The sequence below is a fragment of the Capra hircus genome, chromosome 24, assembly GCF_001704415.2.
Source record: "Capra hircus breed San Clemente chromosome 24, ASM170441v1, whole genome shotgun sequence".
Taxonomy (NCBI): domain Eukaryota; kingdom Metazoa; phylum Chordata; class Mammalia; order Artiodactyla; family Bovidae; genus Capra; species Capra hircus.
In genome coordinates, this window is record NC_030831.1 from 1,292,949 (window position 1) to 1,319,018 (window position 26,070).

The following is a 26,070-nucleotide window of genomic DNA, read 5'->3' on the forward strand; positions in this document are numbered from 1 at the left end:
ATTTGGAACCCATACTGCTTAAAAAATAGTCTAAATGAAATTTTTGAAATTCTCATTGTTATATACATATTCAGTAGGGAGCAGTGTTCCCTTTAATTTTTTTTTAAGTTGCAAGCAGATGAACATGCTGCATAAGCAGCAAACTACAAAAAAGGAACTTATATGGATGTTTTGATACTGTAGCCAAATAAAGCTTTCAGGGCTTATTTGCCACATTTAATGATAGGCATAATTGTTACCGTGCTGCATGATAATTAAGCTTAAATATACATGACTGTGTTTAATATCACTTTTCCATAGCCAGACATCGCATTTCTGGGCCCAGCTTGAAGGAGGAAAAAATATGGCAGGCCAAGAAACTTTAGCAAATATTTCTGATTTAGAGACTTCAGCATTAGAGAGATTAGACGTTTGATGCAGAGGTTGCTTGTAACTTTGGTGTTCCTAATTCCTAAGGTTGTAGACTTTCCTTTTCCCTTCTTCTACTCAAGACCATATGCTTGGGGGAGAAATTGGGAAGATTCAGCCATGGCTTTACTTTCTCCAAGTAGTTTTTTCTGCCCAGTAATTAAAGCTTGGGATGCAGAGGTCCCTGTCATTGGTAGTGCACAAAGGACAGTTTCTCTGCTTTAGCCAAGCCGGTTCAAGTTCTCAGGGTCTAAGCTGTCACGGGCCCTAATATCTATTTGAGTTTTCCTGTTAACCTGGGTCTCTGAGAATTTCTGAACCTGGCTTTCTCATGTTTTCCCAGCCGAGGTTGTTTACTTCAAACAGAAATATTTGACATGTGTGAAACAAAAATAAAGTAAAGGCAGATTTAACATCATTACAAAACCAAATGCAAGTATGATAGTTTTAGAATTTGGTTTTTTCCTACCAGTCCTGCCTCCCACTCTACCTACCCTTCCAGCCCCAAAAGAGGTGCATAGTTTTGTCCCTAGAAAAAAAGTGAAAGTTGGACCCAACTCTCTGCAACCCCATGGACTGTAGCCTGCCAGGCTTCTCTATCCATGGAATTCTCCAGGCAAGAATCCTGGAGTGGGTTGCCATTTCCTCCTCCAGGGAATCTTCCCAACCGAGGGATCGAACCCATGTCTCTAGCATTGCAGGCGGATTCTTTACTGTCTGAGCCACCAGGGAAGCCCCCAGCAAAGCCAGTGTCAAATCAGACTCTAAAACTTGGTAGAAACTCTTTAACTGGAAATCATTCATATCCCACACTGTAACTTTCTAGGGTTGACTCTTCTCTGCAGCCTGACTGTGTGTAATGAAGCATTTGTTGGTCAAACGTTTTCTCTATCTAGGTACTAAATTTTTGTACTATCTAAAAGGATGAAGCATTGTTGGGAAAATGTCCTGATACTACTTTTAGAATCTTCTGTTTGCCAGTTCAGTATTGGTTGATAGAAGTAAGTCTTTGTATCCACTGTAATTCAGTATTAAAACTGCCTGAGGTTTGATATTGCTTTACCTTTTATAGAGTACATTATTTTATAGTTCACTTATATACCATCTTTGATAGGGAGGTGCAATTTTTAGAAAGAAAAATTCTGAGCTCAGAGAAGTTAAGTGATTCACATAGTTGGGAAGAGGCTTGAATCCATATTTTTGATTTCTTTATATTTTACACCTTTCACAGATAGTACTGCTGAATCATTTAATGTTTAAACCATATATAATAAAATTTAAATAACTTGTTATTAAGTGTGGCAGATATTTAAATAAAATTTAGGACAACAGCATGCAAGTTTTTCAAAATGGATCTATTATGTCTTGTGACAAATGAAAAACTACCATTATAGATGGGAAATTAAACTATATGTTATATAAACAACTGAGGGAGGAAATAGTACCTTTAAATGCTATTTATGGATTCCCTGGTATATCTATAGCAAGAATGATAAGGTAGAAAAACTATAGTATTTTTATTATGAAATACCCATGTGTTTTGTCTGTAAGGCAGTATTGTATCTCTCATCAAAGTCTGTGATTGTTGTTGTTAGCCAGACTCCTGGCATTTGGAATTTTAGTTCTCCACCAGGGAGTGTACTGGAGCTCGGCAGTGGAAGTGTGCAGTTTTAATCACTGGACCACCAGAAAGTCCCAAAGGCAGTATTTTAAAATTTCTCTTTCTAGTAGCTAATTGTTACTGTGTAGAAACGCAACTGATTTTTTTATACCAATTTTGTATCCTGCAACTTTACTGAGCTAATCAAAGTTTTGATATCAAGCCTGTAATATTTTAAGAGGAAATTGCTAATTTCTCCCATTTTTTAAAAAAATTATTTTTCAGATATTTCAGTCAAAGGAAGAAATAGCTGTTCTCCTAACATGGAATCTGTTGTTTGGGAATGTGGTTGTTAACAACTTGGCAAGTTGGCCAAACGGTGCCCGATGTAATAAAATGAAAAGAAGAAGCAAGATGATGTCATTTTCCCATATTATGAAACCAAAAACAAATGCCTTTTGTGAGACCAAGCTAACAAACCTCTGACGGTGCATTGAAGAACTTAACAGTAAGATAGAAGAAGTACTTTCAAGCTGAGACTTGCAGTTGTATAAAGATCTAAAATACATATTGAGTAGGCCTGATCATCTGAATCTAATTCAATAGAGAAAGCATGGCTGAGTTGGATCGTCTTCTGTCTGTGGCCCTTGACTATGTGTGTGGGCCATATAGGTGGGCACAGTTTGTTTTCTTTGAGCCTGTTACCTTGAGGATGTGCCAAGATTTGCCTTATGAACTGCCTTCATGCCCAATCTTCTGAATCATTATGACCAACAGACAGCAGCTTTAGCAATGGAGGTAAGACTTCGTCTATTATTTGGCTTGTCATAGAAAATTATTCTTGTATTGCCCTTTTAATCAGTCTAATGAGTGTGTTTGATAAATAACAGGAAAAACTAATATGTTATTTTTAACTGCATCTTGTACATTAAAAAGATACGCATTTAGGTTCACACTCTGATAGATTGAAGATTTCATGTTTGGGGAATGTTACTCATCTTAGTTTTCAGATATTATTCTTTTATGAAGAAATTTCAAGCATTAGAACTGGGGAAGTAATAGTTTTTCAGAAGTTTAAATATTCCAAGTTATGGTTCCATCTTTTCTGTTATTTGATAATAAGACTTTAAACAGCAGACTAAAATAATAATATTCATAATTCAGTTAGTAAATATTAAAGGTAACATGATTTTGAAAATAGATTCTTTGGTTCAGCCTTTAGGCTGGTGGGTTTACAGTATTTTAGTTCAGTAGAGTTCAGTTCAGTCTGACTCTTTGAGTTCAATCGTGTCCGACTCTTTGCGATGCCATGAATTGCAGCACGCCAGGCCTCCCTGTCCATCACCAACTCCTGGAGTTTACCCGAAGCTCACGTCCATCCAGTCGGTGATGCCATCCAGCCATCTCATCCTCTGTCGTCCCCTTCTCCTCCTGCCCCCAATCCCTCCCAGCATCAGAGCCTTTTCCAAAGAGTCAACTCTTCGCATGAGGTGGCCAAAGTACTGGAGTTTCAGCTTTAGCATCATTCCTTCCAAAGAACACCCAGGGCTGATCTCCTTTAGAATGGACTGGTTGGATCTCCTTGCAGTCCAAGGAACTCTCAAGAGGTTTCTGCAACACCACAGTTCAAAAGCATCAATTCTTCGGCAGTCAGCTTTCTTCACAGTCCAACTCTCACATCCATACATGACCACAGGAAAAACCATAGCCTTGACTAGATGGACCTTTGTTGGCAAAGTAATGTGTCTGCTTTTCAATATGCTATCTAGGTTGGTCAAAACTTTCCTTCCAAGGAGTAAGCATCTTTTAATTTCATGGCTGCAGTCACCATCTGCAGTGACTTTGGAGCCCCCCAAAATAAGTCTGACACTGTTTCCACTGTTTCCCCATCTATTTGCCATGAAGTGATGGGACCGCATGCCATAATCTTAGTTTTCTGAATGTTGAGCTTAAAGCCAACTTTTTCACTCTCCTCTTTCACTTTCATCAAGAGGCTTTTTAGTTCCTCTTCACTTTCTGCCATAAGGCTGGTATCATCTGCATATCTGAAGTTATTAATATTTCTCCTGGCAATCTTGATTTCAGCTTGTGCTTCTTCCAGCCCAGTGTTTCTCATGATGTACTCTTCAGTTCAGTTCAGTCACTCAGTCTTGTCCAACTCTTTGCGACCCCATGAATTGCAGTATGCCAGGCCTCCCTGTCCATCACCAACTCCCAGAATTCACTCAGACTCACGTCCATCAAGTCAGTGATGCAGTCTAGCCATCTCATCCTCTGTCGTCCCCTTTTCCTCCTGCCCCCAATCCCTCCCAGCATCAGAGTCTTTTCCAATGAGCCAACTCTTCGCATGAGGTGGCCTAATTACTGGAGTTTCAGCTTTAGCATCATTCCTTCCAAAGAAATCCCAGGGCTGATCTCCTTCAGAATGGACTCTCAAGAGTCTTCTCCAACACCACAGTTCAAAAGTATCAATTCTTCGGCGCTCAGCCTTATTCACAGTCTGACTCTCACATCCATACATGACCACAGGAAAAACCATAGCCTTGACTAGACGGACCCTAGTCAGCAAAGTAATGTCTCTGCTTTTGAATATGCTATCTAGGTTGGTCATAACTTTTCTTCCAAGGAGTAAGTGTCTTTTAATTTCATGGCTGCAGTCACCATCTGCAGTGATTTTGGAGCCCCAAAAAATAAAGTCTGATACTGTTTCCCCACCTGTTTCCCATGGAGTGATGGGACCAGATGCCATGATCTTCGTTTTCTGAATGTTGAGTTTTAAGCCAACTTTTTCACTCTCCTCTTTCACTTTCATCAAGAGGCTTTTTAGCTCCTCTTCTCTTTCTGCCATAAGGGTGGTATCATCTGCATCTCTGAGGTTATTGATATTTCTCCTGGCAATCTTGATTCCAGCTTGTGTTTCTTCCAGTCCAGCGTTTCTCAGAATGTACTCTGCATATAAGTTAAATAAGTAGGGTGACAATATACAGCCTTGACATACTCCTTTTCCTATTTGGAACCAGTCTGTTGTTCCATGTCCAGTTCTAATGTTGCTTCCTGACCTGCATGTAGGTTTCTCAAGAGGCAAGTCAAGTGGTCTGGTATTCCCATCTCTTTCAGAATTTTCCACAGTTTATTGGGATCCACACAGTCAAAGGCTTTGGCATAGTCAATAAAGCAGAAATAGATGTTTTTCTGGAACTCTCTTGCTTTTTCCATGATCCAGTGGATGTTGGCAATTTGAACTCTGGTTTCTCTGCCTTTTCTGAAACCAGCTTGAACATCTGGAAGTTCATGGTTCACGTATTGCTGAAGCCTGGCTTGGAGAATTTTGAGCATTACTTTACTAGTGTGTGAGATGAGTGCAATTGTGCGGTAGTTTGAGCATTCTTTGGCGTTGCCTTTCTTTGGGATTGGAATGAAAACTGACCTTTTCCAGTCCCGTGGCTGCTGCTGAGTTTTCCAAATTTGCTTATGTACTGAGTGCAGCACTTTCATAGCATCATCTGTCAGGATTTGAAATTAAGTCAATAGATGGAATGAATTCTAAAGTAGACATGATTAAAGAGAGAACTAGTGAAGTGGAAAATTGTTCTAACTCTTTAAATCACCCAGAATGCATAATAGAGACATAAAATACTCAAAATTATCTGATTATTCCATAAAGATATATTAAAAATAGATTAAGATGCTTCATTATACATCTAATGGGAGTTCTGGAACAAGGGGGTTTAAGAATGACTAAGAAATGATAACTAAAGAACTACATCATGAATTTTTCAGAACTGAACACTTGAAACCTCACATTAAAAGTACGCTCTACATACTAAGCAGACAAGTAAAAACCAATCACAATGAGAAACATTATTTGCAACTAAAAGGCTAGAGACATTTAAAAGCTACCAGAGAGAAAAAATCTCCAAAAGATTATCAACTGTGCAGGCTTCTCAACAGCAACAATAGCAGCTAGAAGATAATGAACTAATATCTTTAAAATGCTGAGTGATGATAACTTTATCCATCTAAAGCACTACTAGAGATTGAGGACAAGAGAAAGACATTTTGGGGCAAAGACTAAATTTATCTCTAGCATATCCTATCTATAAGAATTTCTAAAGAACATCCTTTAGCAGAAAGAAAAGAGAACCTCAAGATAGGATGAGGGTGTACTTTTTGGCAAAGTCACTTAACAATGATAATAACAAGACCAATTATTTTTGTAAAGGTTGTTCTGAGTCTCTGGAAAATAATAACAAGGAGTATTAGGTAGCTCAAGTGTGCATTTACTGAGCACCTGCTATGTGCCAGAGACTGATCTAGGCTCTGGGAATAAGACATTCCCAGAAATGGGGGGGAAATGGGAGAAAAAACATTGAGTTTATACTTTAGTGTGAGGAAACTATATATTGTTTATAAACAGTAGTATTGCACAGACAGTCTTGAAAAAAATACATTGGTAACTAGGAAAAGATACACTTGAAAAATGTGATGGTATGATGAAGAAAAAAACTGGTGTGGCAATATTAAAGTCAGATAAAATACTGTTTAAAGTGAGCACTAAAGTATATTGGGTAGCTAGAGCATTTATATAACACATAACATAGACCTAAAAGTGAAAAATGACAGGATTGGAAGAAAAACTGATGAGCCCACAGATTAGCATATCTCTATTAAAACAGATAGGTAGGGACTTACCTGGCTGTCCAGTGGTTAGGAATTGCCTTGCAGTGCAGAGGACATGGGTTTGATCCTTGGACAGGGAACTAAGATTCCACATGCTGCAGGGCGACCAAGCCCACACACAGCAGCTACGACTCGAGGGAGCCAAATAAATACATATCCTTAAAAACAAAAATGAACAAAAAAACAGAAAACTAGTCAGGAAAACACATATACCTTATTTTATTGCACTTCCCTTTATTGTGCTTTGCACACACTACAGTTCAGTCAATTCAGTCACTCAGTCGTGTCCGACTGTCTGTGACCCCATAGACTGTAGCATGCCAGACCTCCCTGTCCATCACCAATGACCAGAGTATACTCAAACTCATGTCCATTGAGTTGGTGATGCCATCCAACCATCTCATCGTCTGTCGTCCCCTTTTCCTCCCACCTTCAATATTTCCCAGCATCAGGGTCTTTTCCAGTGAGTCAGTTCTTTGCATCGGGTAGCCAAAATAGTAAGAGTTTCAGCTTTAGCATCAATCCTTCCAGTGAACATTCAGGATTGATTTCTTTTAGGATGGATTGGTTGGATCTCCTTGCAGTCCAAGGGACTCTCAAGAGTCTTCTCCAACACCACAGTTCATACGCATCAATTCTTCAACATGTAGCGTTCTTTATAGTCCAACTCTCATATCCATGAATGACTACTGGGAAAACCGTAGCCTTGACTAGATGGATCTTTGTTGGCAAAGTAATGTTTCTGCTTTTTAATATGCTATCTAGGTTGGTCATAACTTTCCTTCCAAGGAGTAAGTGTCTTAATTTCATGACTACAATCACCATCTTCAGTGATTTTGGAGCCCCCCAAAAATAAAGTCAGCCACGGTTTCCACTGTTTTCCCATCTATTTCCTGTGATGTGATGGGACCAGATGCCATGATCTTCATTTTCTGAATGGTGAGCTTTAAGCCAACTTTTTCGCTCTCCTCTTTCACTTTCATCAAGAGGCTCTTTAGTTCTTCACTTTCTGCCGTAAGGGTGATGTCATCTGCATATCTGAGGTTATTGACATTTCTCCCGGCAATCTTGATTCCAGCTTGTGCTTCCTCCAGCCCAGCATTTCTCATTATGTATTCTACATAGAAGTTAAATAAGCAGGGTGACAATATACAGCCTTGACGTACTCTTTTTCCTGTTTGGAGCCAGTCTGTTGTTCCATGTCCAGTTCTAACTGTTGCTTCCTGACCTGCATACAGATTTCTCAAGAGGCAGGTCAGGTGATTTGGTATTCCCATCTCTTAAGAATTTTCCAGAGTTTGTTATGATCCACACAAAGGCTTTGGCAGAGTCAATAAAGCAGAAAGAGATGTTTTTCTGGAACTCTCTTGCTTTTTTGATGATCCAGCAGATGTTGGCAATTTGATCTCTGGTTCCTCTACCTTTTCTAAATCCAGCTTGAGGATCTGGGAGTTCTCAGTTCATGTATTGTTGAAGCCTGGCTTGGAGAATTTTGAGCATGACTTTACTAGCATGTGAGATGAGTGCAATTGTGCGGTAATCTGAGCATTCTTTGGCATTGCCTTTCTTTGGGATTGGAATGAAAACTGACGTTTTCCAGTCCTGTGGCCACTGCTGAGTTTTCCAAATTTGCTGACATTCTGAGTGCAGCGCTTTCACAGCATCATCTTTTAGGATTTGAAATAGCTCAACTGGAATTCCATCACCTCCACTAGTTTTGCTCATAGTGATGCTTCCCAAAGCTCCCTTGACTTCGCATTTCAGGGTGTCTGGCTCTAGGTGAGTGATCATACCATCATGATTATCTGGGTAGTGGCGCTCTTCTTTGTACAGTTCTTCTGTGTATTCTTGCCACCTCTTCTTAATATCCTCTGCTTCTGTTACTTCCATACCATTTCTGTCCTTTATTGAGCCCATCTTCGCATGAAATATTCCCTTGGTATCTCTAATTTTCTTGAAGAGATCTCTAGTCTTTTCTGTTCTGTTGTTTTCCTCTATTTCTTTGCACTGACCAGTGAGGAAGGCTTTCTTATCTCTCCTTGCTATTCTTTGGAACTCTGCATTCAAATGGGTATATCTTTCCTTTTCTCCTTTGCTTTTCACTTCTCTTCTTTTCACAGCTGTTTATAAGGCCTCCTCAGACAACCATTTTGCTTTTTTGCATTTCTTTTTCTTGGGGATGGTCTCCATCCTGTCTCCTGTATAATGTCACGAACCTCCATCGATAGTTCCTCAGGCACTCTGTCTATCAGATCTAATTGCTTGAATCTGTTCGTCACTTTCACTGTATAATCGTAAGGGATTTGATTTGGGTCATACCTGAATGGTCTAGTGGTTTTCCCTGCTTTCTTCAATTTAAGTCTGAATTAGGCAATAAGGAATTCACAATCTGAGCCACAGTCAGCTCCCAGTCTTGTTTTTGCTAACTGTATAGAGCTTCTCCATCTTTGGCTGCAAAGAATATTATCAATCTGATTTCAGCATTAACCATCTGGTGATATCCATGTGTAGACTCTTCTGTTGTGTCGTTGGACGAAGGTGTTTGCTATGACCAGTGCATTCTCTTGTAAAACTATTAGCCTTTGCCCTGCTTCATTCTGTACTCCAAGGCCAAATTTGCCTGTTACTCCAGGTGTTTCTTGACTTCCTGCTTTTGCATTCCAGTCCCCTATAATGAAAAGGGCATCTTTTTTGGGTGTGAGTTCTGGAAGGTCTTGTATGTCCTAGAACCGTTCAACTTCAGCTTCTTCAGCATTACTGGTCAAGGCATAGACTTGGATTACTGTGATATTGAATTTTTTGCCTTGGAAATGAATAAATCATTCTTTTTTGAGATTGCATCCAGGTACTGCATTTTGGACTCTTGTTTTGCAGACACCACAGTTTTTACAAATTGAAGGTTCGTGGCAACCCTCTGTTGAGCAGATCTGTTGGTGCCTTTTTTTCCAGCAGCATTTGCTCACTTCATATCCCTGTGTCACATTTTAGTAACACTTGCGTAATAGGCATATCTCTGAGATAGTGCAGGTTTGGTTCCAGACCACTACAATAAAGCAAGTATCACAATAAAGCAAGTCACACAAATTTTGGGGGTAGGTTTACATATAAAAGGCTCTCCATGGGCCTCCTTATTCACTTAAACACAACGATATTGAAACCAGGCCAACTAACCTTACAGTGGCCACTAAGGGTTCAAGTGAAAGGAGTTGCATACCTCTCATTTTAAATCAAAAGCTAGACATGATTAAGCTTAGTGAGAAAGTCATGTTGAAAGTTGAAACAGGCCAAAAGTTATGCCTTTTGAGCCCAACAGCCAAGTTGTGAATCCAAAGGGAAGGTTTTTAAAGTAAATTGAAAATGATACTCTAGTGAATTCATGAATGATAAGAAAACAAAATAGCCTTATTGCTGATATGGAGAAAGTTTTGGGATCTGCATAGATCAGCCAGCCATGGCATTCTCTTAAGCCCAAGCCTAATCTAAGACAAGGCCCTAACGCTAATGCTGTGAGGGCTGAGAGAGATGAGGAAGCTGTAGAAGAAAGGTTTGACCTAGCAGGGGTCGATTTCGTGAAGTTTAAGGGAAGACGTCGTCTCTGTAGCATCAGAGTTCATGCAGAGCAGCAAGTGCTGATGTAGACGCTGCAGCAAGTTACCCAGAAGATCTAGCTAAGATCATTCATGAAGGTGGCTGTTCTAAACAACAGATTTTCAGTGTAGAGAGAACAGTCTTCTATTGGAAGAAGATGTCACCAGGACTTTCATAGCTGGAGAGGAGAGGTCAGTGCCTGGCTTGAGGGCTACACAGGGCAGGATGACTGTCTTGTTAGGGGCTAATGCAGCTGGTCTGGTGGCTCAGTGGTAAAGAATCTACCTGCCAATGCAGGAGATGTGGGTTTGATCCCTGAGTGGGGAAAATTCCCTGGAGAAGGAAATGGCAACCCACTCCAGTATTCTTGCCTGGGAAATCCCATGGACAGAGGCGCCTGGTGGGCTACAGTCCATGGGGTTTCAAAAGAGTAGGATATGATGTGGCACCTGAACAGTAACAAAATAGTCATTTGCCATTCTTAATTATGCTAAATCTTCTCTTCCTGTGCTCTCTAAATGGAACAGCAAAACATGGGTGACAGCACATCTGTTTACAACATGATTTACTAAATATTTGAAGCCCACTGTTGAGATCTACTGCTGAGAAAAAAGAGAGTCCTTTTAATATATTACTACTTACTGACAATGCGGTTTGGTCACCCAAGCACTCTGATGGAGATGTACAAGATTAATGTTGTTTAATGCCTACCTTCTCAACATCCATTCTGCAGCCCACTGATCAAGGAGTAACTTGAACTTTCAAGGCTTTATTATTTAAGAAATACATTTTGGGAGTGGCACACCTCACAGCTTGTAGGATCTTAGTTTCCTGACCAGGAATTGAACCTGGGCCACCACAGTGAAAGTGCCAAATTCTAACCACTGGACTGCCAGAGAAGTCCCATAAGAAATACATTCTTAGGCTATAACTACCATGGTGATTCCTCTGATGGATTTGGGTGGTTAAGTGAAAACCTGGGTAGGATTCACCATTCTAGATGCCATTGAGAACATTCATGATTCAAGGGAAGAGGTCAAAATATAAATATTAGCAGGAGTTTGAAAGAAGTTGATTCCAAACCTCATGGTGCCTTGCAGGGCTTTAACACTTTGGTGGAGGAAATAACACTCAGTGTGGTAGAAAAATAGCAAGAGAACTAGAATTAGAAGTGGAACCTGAAGATGTGACTAAATTGCTTCAATCCCATGATAAAACTTTAATGGATGAGGAGTTACTTCTCATGGGTGAGCATTAAGAAAATGATTTCTTGTCATGGAATCTACTCCTGGTGACGATGCTGTGAGGATTGATGAAATGACAACAGAGGATTTAGAATATTACATAAACTTAGTTGATAAAGCAGAAGCAGGGTTTGAGAGGATTGACTTCAGTTTTGACAGACGTTCTACTTTGGGTAAAATGTTGCCAGACAGTAATTCATGCTACAGAGAAATTTTCATGAAAGGAAGAGTCAATGGATGTGCCAAACTTCATTATTATCTTATTTTAAGAAATTGCCACAGTCATCCTATCCTACAGAAACCACCCGGATCAGTCAGCAGCCTTCAACATTGAGGCAAGACCCTCCACAACAAAAAGAGTATGATTCACTTGAAGCCTCAAGTGATGGTTAGCATTTTTTAGCAATAGAATACTTTTTAATTTAGATATGAGCATTGTTATTTAGACTCTATGAGTAGATACTACATTCTACATTATAAGTTTTATATGTACTGGGAAACAAAATAATCCCCATGATTCACATTATTGTGGTATTTGTTTATTGTGGTGGTATGGAACCAGACTACAATATCTTTGAGAATGCCTATATGGAAGATTTGAACAACACAACTAATAAAGTTGGTCTAATACATATAGAAAATTTTGTACCTAACAAATAGAGAGTAAGCATTATTTCTGAGCACAGAAGGAATACTTTAAAAAATGGACTATGTCCTAAATCACAAAAGAAGTTTCCAAAATATAAGGTAACCAGAATCAAATAGACTACATTCTGTGACTATAATAATTTAACTTGAAATCAACAATAAAAATAAATCTTTAAAAAAACTCACCTGAATAGAAACTAAAAAATGTACTTTAAATAACTCATAGGTTGAAAACAGCCAGCAAAGCAGACATGAAAGGAGGAGCATATTAAATAAAAGAACAGAAACTACTAAAATGGGGGAAATGATTAACACTTTCCTAATTGTATATTGTGATAACCAATGATAGGATGAGCAAAATTGGCCAAGAAAAATATAGGTATTATTTGCACCTCTATTCCTGTTCATGGTTTATTTTCTATATTAGTATTCTTTTTTCTTTAGACAATATATAATATGGGCTAGCAAGAAAATTATAGAACTCAGGCTATAGAAAATATAGTCATTGTCAAATTTTCAGCAGTACATCTTTTCCATATAATGAGAAAATTATCAGACTGTGTAAGTGCAAACATCAGACTTATATAATTATTTTACTATTTGTTTAAAAGATTTTACAGTGGTCTTTAAGAGAAATTTCTGTTTATATATTTAAGATATTCTTCTTTCCCTTCTTGTAGGTTACTCAAATGAGTCCAGATCTGAATCTCTTTCTGATGAAATACCTGATGGCTCTCATAGTTGGTATTCCTTCCATTTTTGGGGTTGGAAGCGAATAGACTTGGTTTGAATGGGCCAGTTTTTTTTCATGGTCGTAGGATAAAAGAGTAAGTTGAAGTAAATTATCATGGTGTTCACAGGCTTCACATTTACATAATTGTGTGTGTTTGTGTTTTCTGTGTTGAAACAATTTGGATTTGGAGGAAATATTCCAACAAGATTATAACCTCAGCTGCCACCGGGTATGATTAAATCTTAAACCTAAAAACGTACTCAGAAAAGATAGCCAAGTAGAACCAGGCTTAAGGCCTGTTCCTTACTAATTCAGAATATTTGAGGGGAAGTCAGTCTTTTAAAAAAAAAAAAATTCCAAATTAAAATCTTCTTAAAATTAAAAACAAATAAATGCTTATATATATATATCCTTATTTGATCTTTTTGACATTTCTGTGATGACTAGTATTATCATCTCTCTGTTAAAGATATGAAAACTGATGCAGAGAGGCTCAGTGCCTTGGCTAAAGTCACAGTATTAGACTTCCATTTCCAATTGTCTGTTGTTCTTCCAGGTTACACCATAAATTATTTAAAGGGATAGCATGTTATTTTATTCTAAGTCATACACATTAAAGCCAAAATAGTAAAATTATATTAGCAGATAAAATATGTTAAAGATGTTGTTTTAATTCATAGTTAGCCAAATTGCATATTAGAGAGTCATGGTAAAATATAAGATTTGGCCATATTTGAGGAATCTTTCATTTTTTGACCACTTAATTAATAGAACAAAATAAGATCCTGCAGTATGCACAAAGGAACAGATGACTTCAAACTTTTTACTAAGTATAAAGCTAATATTTATACTGTATTTGAATTGTCACAAATTCTAAATTAGTGGAATCCATGTTCTTATGATTTTATTTAACCCAAGTTACATGGAAAACAAATTTTGGGAAAATGAATTTCTATAAAAGTCTTAAGATTATATGTAAAATGTTATTGTGTTTTGTATGGGTTAATGTACTTTTAAAATAAATCTTAAATTACCACATTATCAGAATCTTGTGTTTTCTCAATTATCACTGATTAGCAGCTTCTGTTACACAGATTAGATTGAAATCTATAAAAATCACAGTTTTGAAATATACATTCCTTATTACCATATCTGAGACTACTGCTAGTGATATCAGACAGTGCATTTCTCCTTTAAATGCAATTTCATTGGGCAGAGAAGGAAAGAACGGGAAAGGTTAACTCAACAATGACAAAAATGGCTTTTCTGGGAATTCATCCTTTGAGAAAGACATTAATGAGTGGTTACTATGTGCCATCAACTATTTGGTGATGCCACAGGTTCAATTACTCTTGCCTAGAAACTCCAATGGACGGAGGAGCCTGGTAGGCTGCAGTCCATGGGGTCGCTAAGAGTTGGATGCGACTGAGTGACTTCACTTTCACTTTTCACTTTCATGCATTGGAGAAGGAAATGGCAACCCACTCCAGTGTTCTTGCCTGGAGAATCCCAGGGACGGGGGAGCCTGGTGGGCTGCCGTCTATGGGGTCACACAGAGTCAGACACGACTGACGTGACTTAGCAGCAGCAGCAGGTTCAATAGCAAACAAAACAAACCAAGTCCTTGATTTCTGTGTAACAGCCTTACTTGGGATATTTATCTGTGTATTCTTTGAAATTTTTAAATGTATTTTAATCATTGTATACAATGATTAAAAACAAATGAATGCTTATATATATATTCTTATCTGATCTTTTTGACATTTCTGTGATGACTAGTATTATCATCTCTGTGTTAAACATATGAAAACTGATACACAGAGAGGCTCTGTGCATATATCACTTTAATCACAGTAAAACATAATTCTAAGGAGAGGGTTTGAATTAGCATTCCTGGTCACCTCTGGGCCACACACAAGCCATTCAGTCACACAGCAATTCTCTTGTGTTAGAAACTCCAGATGGGGCTAAACTAAACCAACTGGGGACTCATCCCAGTTATTTGGGGGATCCTGACTGGGCCAGAATCCTTTTGAAACTGGTTAGACCTCCCCCAAACCCTTCCATTTGGTTTTCTGGAACCATGGACCACCCACTTCCCTGACTCAACAAAGTCATTGTGACCCTCCCAGCTGGGACTGTGCTCTGGGCTAGAGAGTCACTCCTCCAGAGTGTGAGCAGCCTACAGTCATTTCTAGCATTTGTCTGGTTGAGCCTTTGAGAAATGACTAGAGAGTTACCATAATAATGGTTTCCAATCAATTGAGCCCACTTAATACTCCAAGCACTGTTCTAAGCACTAAATCATTTAATGCTCTAGACAACCTAGTGAGTGGTAGAACTGAGATTCAAACCCAAGCAGTCTGATTGTAGCCTCTAGTCTTTACTGTTAACCCCTCTGTTATACTGTGCTGTTGAAAGACTGGCTTCTAAAATTATGACAGTCAAATTAGTGTTCTTTCTCTCAGTGAAGCCACATTTAAGATTGCTTATGCTAATAATTCTGACACTGGTTGAAATATTTTTAGAAATCTTATTTTGGAGTTATCTGGGTCACATGACTTAATTTTTTTGGACCCCTGTTTTCTTCTTTGTAAAATGAGGAAACAGACCTTCACCATTTGAAGGTAGATTCAATTTTTGGAATGACCAGAAGTCAGTTTGAACCAATTTTAAGAAATAAGTTTAGAAAATAAATTCAGCAGTCCAGAGCAACTTTGGATGTATGTACATGTGCACAGGGCCATTGGTGACAGAAGAATAAATGTTGTAATAACTATGTGTGAGTTGTTCTTTCTTCTGTTTAGTTTTTGATACTTTCAGGATATATGTAAACATTATGTTTTATCATTACTTTATGATTCACTTTGAAACATTTAAACTTAAGTTTTATCCCCAACTGTTGTTTTGCTGTATGACTTTTGAAAAGTTCTTTAATCCCTTGTGACCTCACTTTCTTCATCTATAAAATGGGGATCACAATATTTACTCTTGATGGATATCTGTCCCATAGAAGTGTCTGTTTAGGTTTTAATCTCTATAATAAAAACATTATTAAGAAAGATTAACAGAGACTGTATGTAAAACACTTGGCATTATGCAGGTACTCAACAAATACTAGTCTTTGAGTTCTATCCCAGCACTAAAAATAACTATGGCAACAACAGCAGTGATTCTTTTCTAATTTGAAAACTTAGAATATATGCACTTTGTCAATTTATGATCTAATCTTCACGTCACAACTTTTTTTTTTAATAATACTGTCTAACTTTAACTTTATGATTCTTATAGTCAGTTATTTACCCAAACTGATACACTGACCTTTGCACCTGTTTAATTGGCTCTTTAATTACCATTTTGTTCATCAGCATAAACACCTATCTGCTTTTAGTCTTTTCATAGCAGTTAAAAACTTTAGCTCTGGACATAATTCATCCCCTTAATTCTTTTTTTCCTAAGCCTTTATTATGTCTGGGACTTCATTGTATGTTTGCTTAAATTAATTTTTCATATGCTTTGTTCTAGTTAGGTCATGTTTATTCAAGCACTAGATACAGCTTCTGTCATAAAATCAACTTGTAACCTAAATGAACTGCTCTTACAAATTAAAAAATGAGTCTATGCCATGATGAGACCTCCACTACTTCTATAAACCATGCAAGAAAATAATATTTTGACTTTGTAGTAGTACCTTTGCAATATTTCAGTGTCTTCAAGAATGATTAATTTCTTTAGCCGAAAGGGGCTTTTTAAAAATGATAAAATTGTATGCTTTCATTTTATGGATGAGGAAAATTAAAGGGGATAATGACTTATCTAAGGTCACATATTTATTGATAGAGTTGGAACTAAAATCCTGAGTTCCTTATTCTAATACAAACCTCTTTCCATCATACCAGTTTAGGGGACAGATTGACACCGATTTTTGTTTTAGTCTCTCTTCTGTCCACAGTGTTACCATATTCCTATAAAGACATTGTTTGGAGAGCTTTTTTTTTTGAAGAATAACATCAGTCTGTCAAAGTATTGTTTTTGGTCTGTAGGGTTGTTATCTTACACTTAGTATTTTGTTATCTATGATAGTGAACGAGAGCCGACAGGTACTCCAGGAACCTGAGGGATACAAATAGTCCTATCATAAGGAAATCAAGAGGAACTTCCACTCAAGGGACATCCACACATGCTTCTTCAACTCAGCTGGCCATGGTGGGTGGCCAGAGAAGCAAAGCAGGGAGTGTCCACAGCAAAGTGAGCAGCTACTACGGCAGCCTCCAAAGGTCCTGTGATGGCAGGTGAGTTTTATCGGCAGCTTAGTTTATATCATGTGCTGGGTAAAAGTCATATGGCGTCTGAAGGAAGAGCAGCCAATTCTGAAACAGAAGTTGATCGTTATTAACCTTTTTGAACTTTGCTAGGTTCAGTTGTCCCAGATTATGGTCAGATTTAATGCCAGCCAGAGGAGTTTAGACGTGATACAGCGAGCAATGTGGAGTCATTGCTCATCAGAGAGAAGGCAGAGTAAAAGTGGTTATTTTAGTAAGATTAACTTAACAAACAATTATGGAATACCTACTGTGTCAGACATTGTGTGAGTCTCTAGGAATACAAAACTGATTTAGGCATGATCTTTGTTCTTAATAAGCTTGAGAAAAATAGAGTAGTCATTACTTGTTTTGTAGTTAAAAGCATGGGGTCTAGAATAATAAACCTCAGTTTCCTTATCTGTAAAATGGAAATAGTAATAATATCTGTCCCTTAGCAATGTTGTAAAAAATAAATGAGATAATACACCTAATTGCTCAGAACAGTGCAAATATAATTGTATAGTCCATAGGTTGTCAAATTTTTGTATAAAGAGAAACATAACTAATATAATAAATATTGTATTACAAATGAAATAACATAATAAATAACTTTAGGCTTATTTACGGTCACATGGTCTTTGTTGCCACCATTCATTCTGCTGTTAATACCATGAAAGCAGCCATAGACAGTATGCAGTCAAAATAGGAGTGACTGTGTTCTAGTAAAACTGTTTACAAAAATAGGAAGGGGCCCGATTTGACCAGTAGGCCGCAATTGGCCAACCCCTGTTTGGTAGCATGGACAAGGAGGTGATTAAATCTGGTGGGGAGGAGGTGGGAGAAAGCTTCACAGAGAATGAGAGTGGACAGGATATGCTTTCTTGTTATATTTGATGGTAGAGACACTATAATTGGAAACCTCATAGGAGCTCTGCAGTAATTCAGTTAAGAGATGATCGAAGTTTATGAAAGAACAGTGACTGCCGAGAGTAATAGCTGATCTGAAAGGTATTTAAAAAGAAGAAATGAAATGATAGGAGTTGGTGATGGATTAAAAGCAGTTGGAGAGAAGGAATGTGCCAAAACAAAAAATTTTTTTAAGATTTCTAAGCTTGAGAAACTGAAAGAATTAAAATTAAGATGCTGAAATTCTCTATTCTGTGTTTCCGTGGCTGTCCTGTATCCTTCCAGGCTCATTCCAGCCTTTCTTTCAGTCTTCCCTGTCTTTGTCATGTAGGATATGATTCCTAGATGTACTCGCTTTTTAGAATGTTGGAATGCTTAGAATCTTTCCTTCTTGTTTGTCCTCTCCACTTGCTTTCTTTTGCCTTCTAACTTGGTCAGCTACTCTAGGTTTTGAAAAGGAGCAGCCTTTGACATGCTTTCTATCTTGTATCCATTGTTTACATGTTTTCTAACTTTGACATGTTTTCTTTCTGGTATCCATTTTTTTTTATTTTCCTTGCAAGATTTTTGAAATATTTTGAATATTTCCTTTCTACCAATTCCATCCTGCATTCTTTGTATTTATGGTCTTTTTCACCTTCTTACCCCACTTCTAACATAACCAACGACCTGTTTTTAAACTATCAAAGATCCTTTCCCTTTCCTGCCTTTTCCTTTCATTCAGCACTCCTAAGTGAAAAGCACTCTTCTAGATGCTAGGAACACAGAGATGGAAGACAAAAGAGTAGTAGGTGTGATAAAATCGTACATAATGTACTTTGGGATTCCAGAAAAGAAATCCTTCTAAGTCACTGTGGAAGGTCTCGTTCACAAACAAGGTAACACCTTAATTTGACTAGAGTACAGAGGAGGCAGTTGGAAATCTCAAGACAAGGACACAGCACATGCAGAGGCAAGGAGGACAAAAAGGCATTTAGGTACCAGGGCCACCGTAGGAGATGAAGCATGCTGAGGAGTTCAGGGTTTTTTCCCCTAGAGCAATGAGAAACCATTAAAAGACTTTGAGCATTGGGGTGAAAAAATGAGATTTGTGTTTTAGGAAGATCACTTTGACAACAGCATAGGAGAGGAGGTTGTAAGTAAGCCAGTTGGGAAGTTTCTAGAGTAAAATTAGAGCTCTTTACTTAAAACACTCATACATAGAGAGGAAACCAGAGAATCTTTCAGAATACCTGCCTCTGTGAACTGCCAGCTCCAGCTGGCGCTAGTGGTAAAGAACGCACCTGCCAGTGCAGGAGATGTAAGAGACATGAGTTGATCCCTCGATTGAGAAGATTCCCTCGAGGAGGAAATGGCAACCCATTCTTGCCTGGAGAATCCCATGGACAGTGGAGCCTGCCATGGGGTCACAAAGAATTGGGCATGACTGATGTGATGGCCTAGCATGGCTCCATGAACTGACTTTCAGCAGTATTTGATATTTGACATTATTAGCCTCATCCTTTTCAATAAGGAATGAACAGTTATACTACAACCCTTATGCATGTGGCATTCTGTGTATTAAGAGATGTACAGAAGAAAGCTAAAGTATAATTTCTACTTTCCAGAATAGAACCTTACAGGAAAGGTAGGATATAACCAATTAAAAATAGTTCAAGCTGGTGTATAATTAAAACTGAGTGTTAGAGATGATCAGTGTTAGAGAACTTCAAATGAGCAGATTGGCTCCTCTGAAAATGTCTCAGAGGAGATAAGTAGGGTGAGCAGATGGTAGTACAAGTAATGAGTTCATATTGAGCAGAGAACTTCTGAAGGGAGTTAAATGTAGGAGAATTTTAGCTTCTGTAATCTAAATGAAATTAAAGTTTAGGTAAGAGAGCTTATAATCTTTAATATAAGGTAGTGGTAATTAAAAAGCTGTGAGATGGAATTCCTTGAAGCTTAATAAAAAAGGACATACCAAGAACAAGATCATCAGTCATCATCAGTTCAGTTGCTCAGTTGTGTCCAGCTCTTTGTGACCCCATGGACTGCAGCACGCCAGGCCTCCCTGTCCGTCACCAACTCCCAGAGCTTGCTCAAACTCATGTCTGTCGAGTTGGTGATACCATCCAACCATCTCATCCTCTGTCGTCCCCTTCTAGGAGAAGAACAAGATACAGTAATGAAAACAATACTGTAAGAATAGCCTAGCACGTGATTCAGAGAAAATGCTTATAAACACATGAATGTCTCTATGAAAGTTTAGTGTCATGGAAACTAGGGGATAACGTATGACCTCCTGTGATGACCTTATCTCTCTGCTTAATTAAAATCACACTCATCCTTTAACTCCTGCTTAATTCCCATACCATGACAGCTAATTAACTGCTTTTTAAACATTCTTTGAGTGTGACCTATTAGTACAGTTTTTTTTCCTCAGCTAAGTTTGCAGTTTCTGGAGAATGTGAACTTGCTGACAGATATCTGTATATCCCTTGACAGTATCTAGCACTATGTTGTTCTTTAGTTGCTAAGTCGTGTTTGACTATTTGCGACCCCATGGACTGTAGCCTGCCAGGCTCCTGTCTATGGGATTTTCCAGGCAAGAATACTGGATATGGGTTGCCATTTTCTTCTCCAGAGAATCTTCCCAACCCGGGGATCGAACCCATGTCTTCTGCATTGGCAGGCAGATGTTTTATCACTGAGCCACGAGGGAGGAAACAAATAAATCTGTCAAACAACTTTAGAAATAATTTGGGCATGCCATCTCATGGATATTTCTTTCTGCATCAGTCAGTTTTCAAGTTTACATGTTAGCACTATATTTTGGCCATGGTTTTCTCATCATCTCATGTTATCTTGACTGTAAGATTACACATATGCACACATATCTGCTTCTCAGTACTCACTGTAGTCCAGATTCCTTGATGGATAATTACTGATCTCAGTGCTATGTAAAATAAAATAGACTTAGGTAAATATAGTTAGCTGAGAGGATATAGAAAAGGAAATGGATGAGTAGCTGGGTGAATTCGAGAATGAGTGGTTAGTTTGGTAAGTGGGTGACATTTTACTGTGTAGTTGAGTCCTAATTATCCATGGCAGGTGGTTCATATACTAGAATTTTGTGAATAACCATATATTTCAGTTAAATAGACATAACTCAGTTTTTTCTATGGAAAAGGTATTTGAGTCTTATTCGCGAAATTAAACTCAAAGATTTAGATTTCAGTTTTAGAAAATGTAATTCATATTTTTAATTACTTTGATATCATCATATTTTGCTTTTTTTCATTTGCCATATTTACTTGAATTAGATACTTATGAAGTCATCAAGAGGTGAAAGTTCTCTGAATTAGCTAGCAAGTCATAGTTAGAAAAATTTTCAGTTTAGGGCAAAATTATTATGTAAAATAATTATTAACTAGAATAACATGCTTATTCTGTTTTCATTATTTTAATTTGAAACATTGTAATTATTTCATCAAAACTTACAAATCAAATTTAAAACCTTTATGTTCTGAATGTGAAGTCTTTTAATAAATAAAAATTAAATGCTCTTTTATCCATTAATTTGAGGAATTTAAAAAATATTCTAAAGGTAGGTTTTCATTCTTAAATTTTCTTTTTTGCTTTACTCAAACAGGAGAAGAAACACATGCTTTCTTTTATCATTTTAAAAGGACTTCATTTTTAAACTTTGTGCTCTAATGAAAACATTGTTTGATAAGCACTGCTATATAAGACTGGATCACCTCAGTAGTATGTGAATCAGTCTTTATAATCTTTAAATTTTACAAATGATTCATAATGAGTCATTAAATTTGTTATAGTCATTAACTGAGGGAAATGGTAAATTGGTATTTTCTGACAGCCAGTAGGTCTTCAGCTGTTAATGACTAGTTCTTTTGATGACTTTAAAAAAGGAAAAACCTGCTACCTCCTTCTTATTTTTAGAAATACTACTAAAAATTTAATGTATTAATTATATTTGGTTGTTTTCTTTGATTGTTGTTATTCTAAATTAAATACTTTTTACAAAACTGTGTTTAGTTATATGGGGGCTTTCCTGGTGGTTCAGTGGTTAACAATCCACCTGCAATGCAGGAGCCACAGGAAATACAGGTTCAGTCCCTGGGTCAAGGAGATCCACTGGAGAAGGGCATGGCAACACACTTCAGTACTCTTGCTTAGAGAATCCCATGGACAGAGCAGCCTGGAGGGCTACAGTCCATAGGGTCACACAAAGAGGTGGACATGACTGAGCGACTTAGCATGCACACACATATAGTGTACATGACTATGAGTTTTTTTAGCTCTAATGGGGACTCAGTGAGTCAGAATCGCAACAAAAGAAAATTTTAACAGGTCCCACTGCTGCCTTTCAAGATAAATAGAATGATGGAGAGGACAGCCTGCGATGAGCAATGGAACCCAGTTGACGCACTCAAAAGCTGCATCTTGGGAAAGGGATGAGGCGAGAATTTGCTTTACAGGTAGTTAATTGAGCTATTAACTGGGCTGTCTGGAAGGAAGCTGTTCACACTTAGCATCATCATTGCTTGCCAACTCCCTCACTTTTTTAATGTTCCATTAATTTCTCCTCTTATTTCATGCGCTCCCTTTTCCACTCTACAATCCAGGGTTGTAGTGCAATTGGAGTTTGCTGCACCATGACTATCACCATTCTTCTAGATTGCCTGGGACAATGCCATATTTCTTCTGTTCTTATTCTTCCTCTCCTGGGACCCACCTCACAACCCAAAACTTATTTGAATGAGAAAAGTATCCTTACTTAGCATAGTTCTAGATCAGTTGGCTCTGCTTAACTTCAACTTCTGTCTGGTTGCAAGGCACCTCTTAATTCTGAGCCTAAATAGTAGATTTTCTTTTCTCCGTTTTGTTTGGCAAAACAAATTCAACAGTGTAAATCATGAAATTATTTTGTAAATCAGTGCTATTTTCATGAAAAATTTTAGTATTATTTTCTAGTGTGTTCTGTTACCTCCTACATTAGGTACACTCCCTGCAGTTACAGAGGAATGGAGGAGAGACTACCTCATGGCAGCATGTCACGACTTACAGATCACTCCAGGCACAGTAGTTCCCATCAGCTCAGTGAACAGTTAACAACATAGCAGCATCAGAGATCTCAGTAATAATCCTATGACTCACATCACACATGGTACCAGCATGAATCAGGTTATTGAAGAAGATGGAACCAGTGCTCAAATTGTCCTAAGGTGAATTTGTGCTGTTTAAAAAGAAGATTTTATTCTTTGCCTTTGCATGACTGATTGCTATAACTCAGTTATGATGCTTTCAGTCAGGTGCAGATTGTGTCCGTTGAGAAGTGAATTTTTGCTTTTTATATTGCATCAAACTTGGAACCTCAAGGCATCCAAAATGCTAAGAATGATATGATCACATAAATAACTCTTATTTCTAGGTTATGAAGAAATAATTATTTGTCTGGTAAGCATTTTTATAAACACACTTGTTTTATATTTGGAAAAATCCTTAATGTATGATGACTGCTTTATAGTGAACTTTCATATAATATCAACTAGTTGTGAGGTAACATTCTGGTAGTTAGTTCTGTTAATAAAACAAATTTTTAGAATTAAAGAAATTTTCTATGCAAGGTTTATTTCTCAGATGAATAGTAGGACTTTGTAGTTTTCTTTCCGCTAAGTGAAAAAGAACTGTTTTTAAAACGTAGGAGAATTTGATAAATCAGCAAGGGTGTTTTAGCTAATAGAATATAAAATCAACTGAAGAATCTGATTAGTCTACTGAGACTCTTTTGAAATTCTGTCAAAATAGTCTTTATCCAGAGAAATACAGGAGTAGGATTAGCAACAGAGTGAAAGCAGAGATGGGCATTTTTTTTCTCAGTAATTGTGCTGTTTTTATTACCTTAGTTAAATATTACTTTTACTGACTGTGTTTTTATATTGATAACTTATCCATAGCATGACAGAAAATGTTTACTTTTAGCCATTTTTTTCCCATTTAGTAGTATTGATTTGTAGAGAACTTCATGTTCAGATATGTTCTATGGAAGCATGTAATAAGATAAGCATCACACACTGTAAGCCTTTCTGTAGTAACCATAGTTACAAAACAGCAGAGTGTTTCCTCTGTATCTGTTATTGTGTTTTTTGCAGTGAGATCTAATCTTGCCAAAGCTGCCAGATGTTGGTATCCAGGCCCCTCCTATCAGTGGACTTGTTTGCACTTGCATTGCCCAGTAGCCAATAAGCTATAGCTTTTGCCCCACACCCATATCTTTAGATTCTGGGTCATTCTGGGTCATTTAGATTCTTGTTTACAGCTGAAATATATATATAATCCAATTCATTGTAGCTTAATGAAGCATGATTAGTCCTGCTGTGAAGTATCTTTTAACTTTAAAAATATAAACTCAAAAACCTTTGACATTTTGTCTTGTAATATTTAAATAACTTATAATAAAAATTGTAAACTTTATTAGGCATGATAATGATCGGAAGGGAAAGAAAAATTCTGGAAAATGCTGGATGTGTTATGTAGACAAGCGTATTTAAGCAAGACATCCTCAACCCTGACTACAGGTAAGAATCACTTGGGGAACCTCGGATGCCTGACACCTTCCCTCATTGAGATGAGGACTGGTAGTTTTATACAAAGCTTCCCCAGTGATTCTAATCTGCTGCAGGCCTGACTGCAGGCTGTTTGAAACTAACTTGCCCCTGCTGACAGTGTGATGGCATCATATCATATCACGAAAACCTAGCCGGACACAATGTTAGGCTTTTATATCCGTTACCTGATTGATCTACAACTGGAATTCTGGACCCCACTTCTAAAAATTCATACTCAGTAAGTCAAAGGTGACGGTAGGACTTTAAAAATCTATCATCATAAAAATATTAATATCATAGGTGATTCTTATGCAGACATCCAAGAATCAGACTTTAAAAAATATTCTAAACTCCAGAGAGGTCTGGCTTTGCTAGTTTTTGACCTTTTACAAGTTAATTTATCTGAACCTCAGTTCCCTTGTTTTTGAATGAAGATTGAAAATAAATACCTACCTCACAAAGTTGTCAATAGGTATCAGATGAAAAATCATATAAAAGCTGAAAGCTCTTTGAAAACTTCAGTGTTATGAACTAGAAGGGATTAAGATTATTGAGGACTTAAGATATTTGTTTGAGGGCTACCATAGTACAATCTTTGACATGTGTTTGAATTCACGTGGACTTTTTTCTCTCCTTCTTTAAAACAAAATGTACCCAGAAATTTGGTGTTGGAAAAGCTTTCATCAGGCACAGAAGTCAGTTTTCTGATAATAATTTGTTTGCCTGTCATGTTTTCTTCTTTCAAAGTACATATTTCTTAATATTTATTATTAATTCCTCATAAGATATTTGAACATTTGGCTCAAATGCTTTACTTTTTCCTCCATCCTCATTGTCTTTCTCCTTGAAACTGGAGTTCCCTCACATCTGACAGTAGACTTTTACTCTGAAGATCAAATTGGTAACAACTCATTTAAAAATAAATCAGTAATTCATGAGGCTTTTGTCTGAGAATTTCTCCTGAGAACAGCATGAAAGACCAAAACAAAAATTCAAACACAAAACTAAGTTAACATAGAAGGTACCAGTTTGAGCTCAAAGATGCTGTCATTCATTGCCATCTGCATTATATCATCAATTGCCAAAATGTTAATTGGTTTCTTTGTGGGCCAAGTATAGACAGTTAGTTCAGTTCAGTTTAGTCGGTCAGTCATGTTCGACTCAGCGACCCCATGAATCACAGCACACCAGGCCTACCTGTCCATCACCAACTCCCAGAGTTTACTCAAACTCATGTCCATTGAGTCGGTGATGCCATCCAGCCATCTCATCCTCTGTTGTCCCCTTCTCCTCCTGCCCCAATCCTTCCAAGCATTAGGGTCTTTTCCAATGAGTCAACTCTTTGCAT

The 26,070-nt window shown here is 37.5% G+C and overlaps 1 long non-coding RNA gene across 1 annotated transcript; it reads left to right on the forward strand.

Moving 5' to 3' along the window:
• On the forward strand, positions 1,050-24,537 carry LOC102182272. The gene is made up of 4 exons (XR_001297214.2): positions 1,050-2,806; positions 12,849-12,995; positions 16,985-17,193; positions 23,114-24,537. It is a non-coding gene; the product is annotated as an uncharacterized LOC102182272 (long non-coding RNA).